Genomic DNA, 14,879 nt, shown 5'->3' on the forward strand with positions numbered 1-14,879 from the left:
ATTCCATTTCTCCCTTTCTCCTCCCAATATATTCCTTTCTCACCCCTTAATTTTATTTTTTTAGATGTTCCTATTCAACTCACTCTGTGTCCTGTCTCTCTCTCTCTCTCTCTCTCTCTCTCTCTCTGTATATATATATATATATATATATATATATATATATATATTTGTGTGTGTATATATATAGATATCTATGTATATATACACACACACGTGTGTGTGTGTATAATCCCTCCAACTACCCAAATACTGAGAAAAGTTTCAAGAATTACAAATATTATCTTTCCATGTATGAATGTAAACAGTTCAACTTTAGTAATTCCCTTTTGATTTCTCTTTCCTATTATTCTTTTCATGCTTCTCTTGATTCTTGTGTTTGAACGTCAAATTTTCTATTCAACTCTGGTCTTTACATCAAGAATGCTTCAAAGTTCTATTTCATTGAATGATCATTTTTTCCCTTGAAGTATTATACTCAGTTTTGCTGGGTAGGTGATTCTTGGTTTTAGTCCTAGTTTCTTTGACTTCTGGAATATCGTATTCTAAGCCCTTCAATCCCTTAATATAAAAGCTGCCAGGTCCTGTGTTATCCTGATTGTATTCCCACAATACTCAAATTGTTTCTTTCTAGCTGCTTGCAATATTTTCTCCTTGACCTAGGAACTCTGAAATTTGACTACAATATTTCTAGGAGTTTTTCTTTTCAGATCTCTTTCAGAAGGTGATAGATGAATTCTTTCAATATTTATTTTACCCTCTGGTTCCAGAATATCTGGGCAGTTTTCCTTGATAATTTCATGACAGATGATGTCTGGACTCTTTTTTTTTTTTTTTTTGATCATGGCTTTCAGGTGGTCCCATAACTTTTAAATTGTCTCTCCTAGATCTATTTTCCAGATCAGTTGTTTTTCCAATGAGATATTTCACATTGTCTTCTATTTTTTCATTCTTTTGGTTTTATTTTGTAATTTCCTGGTTTCTCATAAAGTCATTATCTTCCATCTGCTCCATTCTAATTTTTAAAGAATTATTTTCTTCAATGAACTTTTGAACCTCTTTTTCCATTTGTCTAATTCCACTTTTTTAAAGCATTCTCTCCTCATTGGCTTTTTGGGTTTCTTTTGCCATATGAGTTAGTCTATTTTTAAAGATGTTAATTTTATTAGCTTTTTTTTGGGTCTCCTTTAGCAAGCTGTTGACCCACTTTTCATGATTTTCTTGCATAGCTCTCATTTCTCTTCCCAATTTTTCCTCCATGTCTCTTACTTGATTTTCCATGGCCTGAGCTATTCCATGGCCTGAGACCATTGCATATTTATTTTGGAGGTTTTGGATGCAGAAGCTCTAACTTTTAGGTCTTCCTCTGATGTTATGCATTATTCTTCCTCACCTGAAAGGATGGAAGAAGATACCTGCTCACCAAGAAAGTAACCTTCTATTGTCTTTTCTGTTTCCATTTTTTAGGTATTTTCCCATCCAGTTACTTGACTTTTGAGTTCTTCGTCTTGAGGAGGGTATACTCTGGGGATTTGTAAGTTCTCTGTTCCTCCAAGGAAGAGGAGTTTACTCCTCTCCTAACCTTGCTGTCATCTGGAAGCAACTGCAAGCACTCTTTTCTGAGAATAGAATTCCCTCTCCAGAGCCTTCACCAGCTCCACCAGCCAGTGCTCCTCCTCTTCACCCCAGGACTGCCACACAGGCTGAGATCCAGATCAGCTGTGTGATTTCCCCAGGGTCTTTAGGCAGAGGACTCCAAAAATGGATTCTGCCACCACCTGGGGCCTGGGCTAGACTGCTGTGCTCCCTTCTCTTCCAGGTGAAAGAGTTTTCTCACTGACCTTTGAAGCTATCTTTGACATCTATGAGTTAAGGAATCTGGGATTCGCAGCTGCTGCCAGTGGCACCTTGCACCTGCTCCAGTCCTGTCCTTGCTGCAGTGCTGGGAAGACTGGACTGTGCTCCGTGGGCTGCACTCCACTCTGCACTAGGTTCAACAGACCTTTCCTGTCAGCCTTCCAGGCAGCCTTGGATTGGAAATCTCTTTCACTCTGTTGTTTTGTGGCTTCTGCTGCTCTAGAATTTGTTTAGAGTTATTTTTACAGGTATTTTATGGGTTGTGGGAGGAGAGCTTCTAGAGGTGTGTACTTCTACTCTATCATCCTGGCTCTACCCCCCTTTTCTGACTCTTTGTGACCCCATTTTGGGGTTTTCTTGCCAGGTATTGGAGTGGGTTGTCATTTCATTGTCCAGCTCATTTCTGAGCCAGGTAGGGTTAAGTGACTTTCTGCGAGTCATACAGCAAATAACTGTCTGAGGTCAGATTTGAACTCAGAAAAATGAGTCTTCCTGATTCAAGATCTAGCACTCAATCCACTGTACCATCTAGTTGCCTACATAAAAAGATTAGTTAACTTTAATACTATATTGTTTGGGAAAGTCAGTCTGATGTAACTTGAAAATGGAAGCTATGATTTATACAACATCTTCTTTGAGCTAATACTAATTAGGAATCATTTCATTTTTTCAATGATTATAGCTAAAAATAATCCTTCAAAGGATTTCTGTCATTTGTGAGGAAAGATGGTTCTGTGTATTGTTTTATCCTCTCTCCTCATTTTTGGGTTGGTTTTAAAGGAATTCCATTAGGGAGGGTGTTACCTGATTGCCCATTTAATGAAAGATGCCAGTAAAACTGAACTCTAGCCAGACAGCTGTGTTTGTCTTGAGGATTGTCATAAAACTGAAATGCTAGCAGTTTTCCACCTGGTTCTCTGATAGAGGAGGGTGTGATTCAAGGTATGTTCTGGGCCTGTCTCAAAAATGTTTATGGAAGCTCTTCACCCTGGCAGAGCACTATGCTTTAGGAAACCCCTACAACTGCAGTGATACTTCTTAATTGCTGGTTCATTTGGGAATGGGAGGTATGGCTGAGTGAGGGTGAATGACTCTTTAGAATTCTATTCATTTGATGTGAGCTTTGGGCATCTTTACTTCTCTATTCAATTCAAAATCATGGAAGTTTTAATTTTACCATTTTTACTGAGCTTTGAGAGGGAGGACTGAGAAGAGGCAAAAGCCCTTGGAATCATCTGCTACCATATCTTCAGTGCTCACATCAATACAGCAATAGGACTAGGAAAGGCAATAGCATATTAGAGTAGGCGTGCTACATTTTCTTTCACAGCAGGTGTGTCTTATGCTGGTGTTCTTGAGACATTACGCTGCAGTCTAGGAATTAACTAACACTTAAAATTTCCTATTAGTTATGAACTCTTAGTCCTTGTTTCAAAGTTGGTTTGCTCATACATATGGCCAGTATAACATATCTTCACTTGTGGAGTTTTAATGTAGATCACATGTTCTTAAACTAGGACACATGGGGGCTGGCATATAGATTTCAGGGGCATCTATGAACTTGAATGGGAAAAAAAGGAATTACGTTGAATTTTGTCATTTTTTTTTACAATGATGAATTAAGAAAACAACAACCTTATTCCGAGAAAGGGTTCACAGACTTTAGCAGAGGTTTATGGTACAATAAAATTTAAGATCCCCTTATTTAGATGAAAATCTTGAAGGTTTTGGTGATATTGATTGTATGCTCATTTTAAAAATGTAATTCCACAGCAATGAATGACTATTTTCTCCTCTCAGTTTCTACTACAGGAAACAATTACTGCCTCCACACCTCATAAAGACCTCCTTCTTGCATCTTCAAGGGACATGGTCACGGTGGTTCCCAGTTTCCTGATCTTTAGTTCTTTTCTTTTATATATTGATTTTATTTATTTTTAGTGTTCTACAATCACTACCATATAACTTAGATTTTTTTCCCCCTACCAACCCCCACATCCCCCCTCCCTCCCTGAGATGGCATAGAATTCTATATAGGAGCTACACATACATTCCTATTAAATATATTTTCACTGTAGTCATGCTACATGCTGTAGTGTAGATGAACTAAAATGAATGGGAGAAATTGTATAACAAACCAAAACATAATACACACACACATACACACACAAACATGATCTGCTACATTCTGTGAATGAATTCCATAGTTCTTTCTCTTGAGTGTGGAAGGCATTTTGCCTTATAAAACCAATGGGAATTTTTTTTTTAAGTCCTTGCATTGCTATGAAGTTCCAAGTCTACCAGAAAAAAAAAAAAACTCTCCCACACTGTAGACACTGCTGTGCACAAAATTCTCCTGGTTCTGCTCCTTTTGCTCAGCATCAGATCATATAAATCTTTCCAGGCCTCTCTGAAGTCTTCTTGTTCATCATTTCATATAGCACAATAAAATTCCATTACATTCATAGACCATAATTTATTCAGCCATTACCCAATTGATGGACATCCCTTTGATTTCCAGTATTTGGCGACTACAAGGAGTGCTGCTATAAATATTTTTGTATATGTGGGACCCTTTCCCATTGTTATGATCTCTTGAGGATACAGTCCTAGAAGGGATATTGCTGGGTCAAAGGGTATGCACATTTTTGTAGCCCTTTGGACATGGTTTCAGACTGCTCTCCAGAATGGTTGGATGAGCTTACAGCTCTACCAACAATGAATTAGTGTTCCAACTCTCTCACATCCTCTCCAACATTTAGCATTTTCCTGTTCTGTCATGTTTGCCAATCTGATAGGCATGATGTGGTACCTCAGAGTTGTTTTGATTTGCATCTCTCTAATCAAAAGTGATTTAAAGTATTTTTTCATATGATTATAGATATCTTTAATTTCTTCCTCTGAAAATTGCCTGTTCATATCCTTTGACCATTTGTCAATTGGGGAATAACTTGTATTGTTGTACATTTGACTCGGTTTTCTATATATTCTAGAAATGAGGCCTTTATCCCCGAGGTTAGCTGTAAAAATTCTTTCCCAATATACTACATCCCTCTGAATTTTGGTTGCATTAGATTTGGCTGTGCAAAAACTTTTCTATTTAATGTAATCAAAAGTATCCATCTTGCACTTCATAATTCTTTCTGTCTCTTCTTTAGTAAAAAATTCTTTCCTTTTCCATAAATCTGATAGATACACTATTCCTTGCTCCTCCAGTTTGTTCATGGTATCAATCTTTATACCTAGATAGTATACCCATTTGGACTTTATTCTTGTGTATGGTGTCAGGCATGGGTCTATGCCTAGTTTCTGACACACTGTTATCCAGTTTTCCCTAGCAATTTTTGTCAAACAGTGAGTTCTTACCCGAGAAGCTGGTTTCCTTGGGTTTATCAAGTAGGAGATTGCTCTATTCATTGCCTACTGTGTCTTGAATGCCTGGTCTATTCCACTTGTCTACCCTTCTGTCTCTTAGCCAGTACCAAGTGGTTTTGATAATTGCTGCTTTATAATACAATTTGAGATCTGGTAGCACTAGGCCACCTTCCCTAGCATTTCTTTTCATTAGTCCCTTTGATATTCTGGACCTGTTGTTCTTCCAGATGAATTTTGATATTATTTTATCCAGCCCTAGAAAATAATTATCTGATAGTTTAATTGGTATGGCACTAAATATGTAAATTAATTTGGCAGAATTGTCATTTTTATTATATTAGCTCAGCCTACCCATGAGCAACTGATGTTTTTCCACTTACTTAGATCTGACTTTATTTGTGCAAAAAGTGTCTCGTAATTGTGTTCATATAGTCCCTGGGTTTGTTTTGGCAGGTAAACTCCCAAGTATGTTATAGTGTCTACTCTAGCTTTAAATGGGATTTTTCTTTCTATCTCTTGCTGTTAGACTTTGTTGCTAATATATAGGAACGCAGAGGATTTGTGTGGGTTTATTTTGTAACCTGCAACTTTGCCAAAGTTCTTTATTATTTCAAGTAGTTTTTACTTGAATCTCTGGGATTCTCTAAGTATATCATCATATCATCTTCAAAGAGTGATAACTTAGTTTCTTTTTTGCCTGTTCTTATTCCTTCAATTTCTTTTTCTTCTCTTCTTGCTACGGCTAACATTTCTGGTACCATATTGAATGACAGTGGTGATAACGAACAGCCTTCTTTCACCCCTGATCATATTGGAAATGCATGTAGCTTATTTTCTTTGCATATAATGCTTGCTGAAGGTTTTAGGTAGATATTGCTTATTATTTTATGGAAAGTTCCCTTTATTCCTATGTTCTCCAGAGTTTTTAATAGGAGTGGGTGTTGTATTTTGTCAGAAGCTTTTTCTGCATCTATTGAGATAATCATGTGGTTTCCGTTAGTTTTTTTGTTGATATGATCAATAATGTTAATAGTTTTCCTAATATTGAACTAGCCCTGCATTCCTGGTACGTATCCTACCTGATCATAATATATTATTCTCATGATAAGATACTGTATTTGTTTTGCTAAAATCTTATTTAAAATTTTTGCATCTATATTCATCAGAGAAATTGGTCTATAATTTTCTTTCTCTGTTTTGTCTCTTCCTGGTTTAGGTGTCACAACCATATTTGTATCATAAAAAGAATTTGGGAGGACTCCTTCCTTAGCTTTCAAAAATAATCTATATAGTATTGCAATTAACTGTTCTTTAAATATTTGATAGAATTCACTTGTTAATCCATCTGGCCTTGGAGATTTTTTCCTAGGGAGTTCTTTGATGACTTCTTCAATTTCTTTTTCTGAGATGGGGCTGTTTAAGTATTCAACCTCCTCTTCTATTAATCTGGGCAAGTTGTATGTATTAAAATACTCATCCATCCCATTTAGATTGTCGAATTTATGGGTATAAAGTTGGGCAAAGTAATTTCTAATTATTGTTTTAATTTCCTCCTCATTGGAGGTGAGTTCACCCCTTTCATTTTTGATATTAGTAATTTGATTTTCTTCTTTCTTTTTTTTAACCAAATTGACCAAAGGTTTATCAATTTTATTAGTTTTTTCATAAAACCAATTGTTGGTTTTATTTATTAATTCATTAGTTTTTTTATTTTCAATTTTATTAATCTCTCCTTTGTTTTTCAGTATTTCTAATTTAGTATTTACTTGGGGATTTTCAATTTGTTCTTTTTCACCTACATGCCCAATTCATTGATCTTCTCTTTCTCTGTTTTATTTACGTAGACATTCAAAGATATAAAGCTTCCCCTAAGAGCTGCTTTTGTAGTATCCCATAAGATTTGATACGTTGCCTCATTATTGTCATTCTCTTGAATGAAGTTGTTGATTGTTTCTATGATTTGTTGTTCAACCCACTCCTTCTTTAGGCTTAGATTATTCAGTTTACAATTAATTTTTGGTTCATCTTTCCATGGCCTTTTATTACATATAATTTTTGTTGCATTTGAGAAGGATGCATTGACTACCTCTGCTTTTCTCCACTGGATTATGAGGTTTAATGTCCTAGTACATGGTCAATTTTTGTATATGTACCAGGTAACACCAAGAAAAAGGTATATTCCTTTCTAATCCCATTCAATTTTCTCCAGAGATCTATCGTATCTACCTTATCCAGAGTTTTATTTACTTCCTTAACCTCTTTCTTGTTTATTTTGAGGTTAGATTTATCAAGTTCAGAGAGGGGGAGATTGAGGTCCTCCACTAGTATAGTTGTGCTGTCTGTTTCTTCCTTCATCTCCCTCAACCTCTCCTCTAAGAATTTGGATGGTATATCACTTGGAACATACATGTTTAGTAGTGATATTGCTTCATTGTCTATGGTGCCTTTTAGCAATATGTAGTTTCCTTCCTTATCTCTTTTCATTAGATCTATTTCTGCTTTTGCTTTGTCTGAGATTAAAATTACTACCCGTGCTTTTCTTCCATCAGCTGAAGCACAATGTATTCTGCTCCAACCTTTTACTTTTACCCCCTGTGTATCCCCCCATTTCAAATGTCTTTCTTGTAAATAACATATTGTTGGATTATGGCTTCTCAATAGTTTTCACTTATCCCCACCACCTCCTGCAGCCTTCCCTTCTTTCTTTTAGCCCCCCTCCCTTTTACTCCCCTTTACCCTTACTGCTTCTTCCCTCCCTTTTAGCTTTCCCCCCTTCTTCCCCCTTCCCTTCCTACTGCCTATACAGCTAGTTAGAATTATATACTTAAGTTTATTGTTCCCTCCTTGAACCAAATCAGGTGAGACGACCTCTCAAACAATGCTCAGCCTCTTCCCCTCTTTCCTTCTACTATAATTTTGTACTTCTTCCTGTGATTTAATTTACCATTTTCTACTTCCTCCTTTTTACACTTCCTGTTACAATACCTTGGCATGTTTAAATCATTTTTGTCATCACATCATTTACTTTATACCCATTCTCTCTATGTACATCCCTTTTATATTTCATAATAGATGTACAATTCTCAAGATTAACAGTTATCATCTTCCCTTATAGGGAGGTAAACAGTTTGCCCAAATTGAGTAACAAGTTTTTCTTTTCCTCTGTTTACCTTTTTATGCCTCTTTTGAGACCTGCGTTTGAAGATCAAATTTTCTATTAAGTTTTGGCCTTTCTGTCAGGAAAGTCTGGAAATCCCTTACTTCATTGAATGACATCTCCTTGCCTGAAATGTTATGCTGAACTTTGCTGGGTAATTGATCCTTGGTTGTAGTCCCAGATCCTTTGCCTTATGGAATATTGGATTCTAATTCTTTTGATCTCTTAATGTAGAAGCTTCAAGGTCCTCTGTGATCCTGACTGTAGCTCCTCGATATTTGAATGGTTCCTTTCTGGCTGCCTGTAGTATTTTCTCCTTCACTTGATAGTTCTGGAGTTTGTCCATAATATTTCTTGGTGTTTTTAGTTTGGGATCCCTTTTGGGAGGTGAACAGTGGATTCTTTCGATGACCATTTTGTCCTCTGGATCTAGCACTTCTGGGCAGTTTTCTTTGATGATTTCCTGGAAGATATTGTCCAGACTCTTTTTTTTCATTGTGGCTTTCTGGCAGGATAATAATTCTTAAATTTTCTCTCCTGGATCTATTTTCCAGGTCAGTTGTTTTTCTAATTAGATATTTTACATTTTCTTCTATCTTTTCATTCTTTAGATTTTGTTTGACTGATTCTTGCTTTCTCATAGAGTCATTACTCTGTACTTGCCCAATTGTAATTTTTTATCCAATTGTTTTCTTCAGTTAACTTTTTTATCTCCTTTTTCCATCTGTCCAGTTATTCCTTTTAAGGAATTGTTTTCTCCAGTTAGTTTTTGAACTTCCTTTTCCATTTGTCCAATTTTCCTTTTTAAAGAGATGTTCTCGTCATGGAATTCTTTTTTCATACTTTTAAAATCATTGGCTGGTTTCTCTTCTATTTCCTTCTTCAGCTGTTCCAGGAGAGCTGTTTTGCATGGGAGCAGTTCATAGTCCCTTCTGAAGTTTCAGATGGGTGTACATTCTCACTACTGACCTCTTTGGTATTTGTATTTTGGTCTTTGTCCCCATAGAAAGATTCTATAATTTTTTTTCCCTTGTTTTGCTTTTTCTTGCTTATTATGTTGATTGTGTGTTGTGATTTCTGGTTCTTTTACTTAGAAGCTTCAGAATTTGGTGTTGAGTTGACTGGTGTGAAAAAGCTAAGAGCAGGCATATTTTTATCTTTTTGTTTTGTTTTTCCCTGAGCAGCCCTTGGGCTAACTTGTTAAGCATGGGGCAGTGGTGGTCTGGTCACGTGAGATCTCCTCAGCTGAGTTGAGGCAAAGGCAAGTCCAGGGGTTGGGGATCACAGCTGCCCTATTGTATTCCCATTTTCCCTGGAGTACTGAGGCTTGTCTGAGTCCTAGTGCGAGTTTCTATCCCTCCTGGAGCTCCTCTCCTAGCACTGAGGCTTGCCTGGGTCCTAGTGTGAGTTTCCACCTCCTGTGGAGCTCCTCTCCTAGCACTGAGGCACACCTGGGTTCTAGTGCGAGTTTCCATCGACTTGGGGCCCCTCTGCTTCCAATTTGCCTCTGCCACAGTAGGAGGAATCCCCTTTAGCTGTTTTCCTAGCCTCAGGTGTTATGGGATTGTTTGCCCTGTCAGCTGTTCCCACTGATCCAGGATTTTTCTAGGAAAATATTTTGTGGTTCTTTTGAGTTCAGCAAGGGGGGAGGAGAGAGAGCATTTGCTGATCACTCTGCCATCCTGGCTCCCAGAAGTTCAAGTATGTGACTTACAGGTGTTTAATCTGCTGGCTGAATGTCTCTGGAGCTGCTGCAGCTGATATCCAGGGCTCAGTGGCTGTCACTTACTGAACTCTGCTGGTCTCTCGCCCTGGGCTGTCGCTCAGCCAGTTCTGGCTGCTACTGCCTCAGGCCTCTCTGGGGCCCTCCCACTCTGCTGCACTAGACAGCACTGCGCTGTGCTCTGTGGGTTCACCCCCTATGGAACAGATCCTTCCTGTGGACCTTCCAGTCTGTCCTGGGGTGTGAATCTGCCACAGTCTGTCTCCTATTGGATCCTGCACCTCCAAAGTTTTTTTTTCAGATTCTCTCCTTAGAGGTATCTGAAGGAGTTTATTTAAGAGCTTAGGTGAGTGGTTGCTTTCACTCTGCCATCTTGGCTTCACCCACTGATCTTTAGTTCTTTACCTTTCATGAACTTCAAAGCTTGTCAAAAGATCTTTGAATTCTGCCTAAGCCTACCAGACAGGAAAGCTCCTTGAGGTTCAGAATTTTGTTTATTGATTGATAATGGTATTTTCCCACTTTACTTTCATCTGCAATCATCACGAATTGCCTGGTAGTCTTACTGAGGAGCTACAGTCAGGTTAGGATGTAATCACAAAAAATGATCCTTCATAAAATACTCATCTGTTTTTACCTTGCCTATGCCAAAGTGTCATTTGACATTCTTCTATTTCCATGACTTTCATCACAGAATTAAGTATCATCCTATGCCTTTCTTAAAGATTTATAGACAGCAATTCAGGCATTTTGACTGAGCCTATTTCCCCAGAGATAAAAACACCTAGAATGACTGACACATACGTACAGCCCTTAATAGCAAAGGAATTCACAAGTACTCAGGGTCTGTTGTCTCTAGAGTGTTGCATTTATAAAATCAACCAAGTATTTGTGCGGCACCTACTATGTGCCAGACACTGTGCTAGATGCTGTGGATAAAAACACAAAAATGTAGCGGCCCCTGTTTCAAGGAACTTACATGTTATAAGAGGAAACAACACATGCATGAATAAGTTAATGTATAGTTAATCCTCAAATTTTGTAGGAGTAGCATTCCTGGAAAATGTCAGGAAGGTAACAGAAAACATGAATATTGATACATTGAACCTATGGTAAATAGGGGTTTAGGTTCCTGCAACAACTTAAAGCTATAATCTTTTGCTAGAGGTTGCTGAAAATATACTTTTCTGCATACAGTTTTTACAAAAAAAATTAATTCTGAAAATGTTCTCTTTTCCTAACACAGTAACTGATAACCTATAAAATACAGTACACAAAATAAAATTGGTAACATGCAAAACATTTTTTCACTAGTAATTCCCTAGAATTCTATAACTTTTTTTGCTGACCTCTTAATTATAACATTATATAATATTATATAACAATAATTATAATAAGATAATACTCACTTTTCATAAGATGCAAAATCCACAGTCATAAATATTGTATATTAAGTAAAATTCTTAAAACTGAAGCAGTTTTTCACCTGAATCTTACTTTTCACACTGTTAAATAGTGGTGTGAGAGTGTTTTATTGCATATTATAATACTGTAAACCTCTCTGCCTTGGCTGCCTTCTGAAAACCAAGGGACAGGTTGCTGGTACTTCAGTTGCTGCTGTTGGAAGTCTCTGAGAGCGATGAGATCTCAGTGGAGCCCAAAGGACTTGCACTACACTTTGGGGACATAATTGCAACACAACACTTGAGTTTTAAAGGAAAATACTGAAAATATGCAAGAAACTCATTGGGAGCTCTTTACAATGGTAGGGTGAACAAAACCAGTTAAGTGCCTAGTAGGATACCAGCCACTACATAAACTTGTGCATGTCAGACTTCTTATGTTTTTCTCCACTGAGATAACCTGGAATGTTCATAGTTGCCAAGGGAAAAGTGAAAATGAGGTTACTAATAAAATCAGACAAATGCTTGAAGTTGTGAAAATTAAGCATGAATATTGAGGATTGAATATATATACATATACACACATGCAAAATAAATTCAGTGTGAATCTTTGGGAGGAGAGGATTGACGCATTAGCAGCAGGGAGGATTAAGAAAAGCTTCATATAGAAGATGTCACTGTAGCAGCATTTAGAAGGAAATAGGGGATTCTAAGAGGCAGAGCTGAGGTAGAAGTACACTTCAGGCATAGGCAATGATGGCTAAAGCTCCAGTTCTCTTTGTTGATCTTTGTATAAATTCACGTCAATTCCTTCCCAGCTCTAGGATCAACTATTCCAAGTTGGTCTCTGTTCTGAATAATGTTCATTCACTGGATTGTAGTAACGTTTGACTTAAATTTCCTAGAATTAGACCATTACTGACCCAAAGGTAGTGGTGAAGTGTGAGCACGTGTCTCTTTATAAAGTCTTTGGATATGTGACTATTCTAGCAGTTTATATTCTGTTAATAAAATCCCATAGCTAGATAATGGATAGGTGTGACTTTATTCCAGAACTAGCTAGATTACTACAAGAACATGAAGTTTTTGTATAATTCTAGATATTCACTTTCTTCTCTCCACCTCCCAGATTTAAAAACCACACTGATTGGCTCCCACTTATAGCATTTTTAGATCAGGATTTAAAAGCAAATGTTAGACTCTGTGCTTCATAGAGCTACAAAATCCATAGCCTGAGTATAAAATCAAGCCTTTCTATATAATCTTACAGTGAGTTGTCTTCAGTATGCTTGGCAACTTTAGTGACAGGACATGTTTAATGGAGTAAAAGGCAGAATTATTTTAGTAATGATCTGGAAAAGCTCTTTAAAATTATAAAAGGTATACTTCACAGAGGGATAAAAATAAGATTTGATAAGCACAGACTCAGAATTTTAAAGTGAAATGTATTTTTTATCTGAGAAATTAGTATTATTGTTTAGAGATCACAGAAATACTTCTGCCAGTGAAGAAAATGTCTTTTAGGATTACATTTCTTTGATAAAACATTCATCTTTATAGGTAGAAATAACTTAGGTGACGATGGATTAAGCTTGTCCTAAGACAAACCTGATTAAGTATGTAGAGATTCATCACCAGCAGACTCACCAAGAAGTGATAAATTCCTTGTCTGTGTCAATCTGTGAAACAAAATAAAATACAACATAGCCTTTGATATTTTGTTTTCCTTTCATGTTTCTGCAGTAGTAGTAGAAATGGGGTAGAATTGTATAGTTTTGGGATCTGACATAAACATTAAGTTATTAGTATTCTAAATGTTGGAGTCTTATTAAATATAGAGAGTCAGTTTGCTCCTTTAAGTCTTGAATCATACTAATATTAACATTCTTGCTAAAAATAAGAAAACATAAAAAAGTTTCATCTAAGGGGAAGACTGGTCAGAGGTACTCCTTGGAAAGTAAAGTAATGATGATGTTGAAGTACATTTCAACATACCTCCCAAGGCAGTAAGAAAAGATAATTTCATGGGACACTTGCCATTTTGCAGTACTCATAATGAACATACAAAGGCATAAGTAATACAGTCCCTGCTGTCTAGGAGCTTTAAGTCTACTGGAAGAGAAGCATTGGCTTAATGGTAAAAGTGGCGCACAAATTCACTGAAGAAAAAAAAACTTCTTAAAAAGCAGAATTTGTCAAATGGAAAAAGACGTTCAAAAACTCACTGAAGGAAAGAATTCCTTAAAAATTAGAACTGGAAAAGTAAAAGCTAATGACTCCATGAGACATCAAGAAACAATAAAACAAAGTCCAAAGAATGAAAAAATAGAAGACAGTGTGAACTATCTCATCAGAAAAAAATGACTTGAAAAATAGATTGCAAGAGATAATTTAAGAATTGTTGGACCCTGAAAGTCATGATATAAGAAAGATCCTAGACATATTTCAAGAAATTATCGGGAAAAGCAGCTCAGTATCTTAGCTCCAAAGTGTAAAATAGAAATTGAAAGGATCTACCAGTCATCTGCTGAAAGTGATTCAAAAATTAAAACTCCCAGGAATTTTCCTGAGCTCCCTAATTAAAGAGAAAATAATTTAAGCTATAGAAAGAAACAATTAAAATATTGTGGAGACACCATCAGGATCACACAGAATTTGGCAGCTTTCACATTAAAGGAGCAGAGGGCTTGGAATGCAATATACCTAGAGGCAAAAGAGTATAGATGACAACCCAGATTAATTTACCCAGCAAAACTGAGTATAATACTTCAGAGGAAAAATGGACATTCAGTGAAATAAAACCCTCTTGATAAAAAGACCAGAGCTGAATAGAAAATTTGACATTCAAACACAAGACTCAAGAGAAGCATAAAAATGTAAACACAGAAGAGGAATTCATAAGGGACTCAATAAAGTTAAACTGATTACATTCCTATATGGGAAGATGATACATATAATTCCTAAAATCTTTATTATTTTGAAGGAAATTGGAAGGAGTTTACATAGATAGAGGACATGAGTGTGAGTTGGCTGTGTTGAAATAATATCAAAAAAATGAAGGAAAAAAGGGTTGTACTGGGAGAAGGGGAAAGGGAGAGGTAGAATGGGAATTGTGTTTTACATAAAAGGGAGAAGGGCTTTTAAAGGGGAGAGGAAATGGGATGGTGGCAGACAATTCTAACTTGTCCAAAAAGGAAATAGAAGAAGGGGGTAAGAGAAAAAGGGAAGAATGATAAAAGAGGGCAGATTAAGGAAGGCAGTGGCTAGAAATAAACTTTTGAGGAAAGAAAGAATACAAAGAGAAGAAACAGAAGAAAATGAGATGGAGGGAGATACATCAGGAATCATAACTGTGAATGTATATGGG

The sequence above is a fragment of the Notamacropus eugenii genome, chromosome 5 (genome assembly GCF_028372415.1).
Source record: "Notamacropus eugenii isolate mMacEug1 chromosome 5, mMacEug1.pri_v2, whole genome shotgun sequence".
Classification (NCBI taxonomy): Eukaryota; Metazoa; Chordata; class Mammalia; order Diprotodontia; family Macropodidae; genus Notamacropus; species Notamacropus eugenii.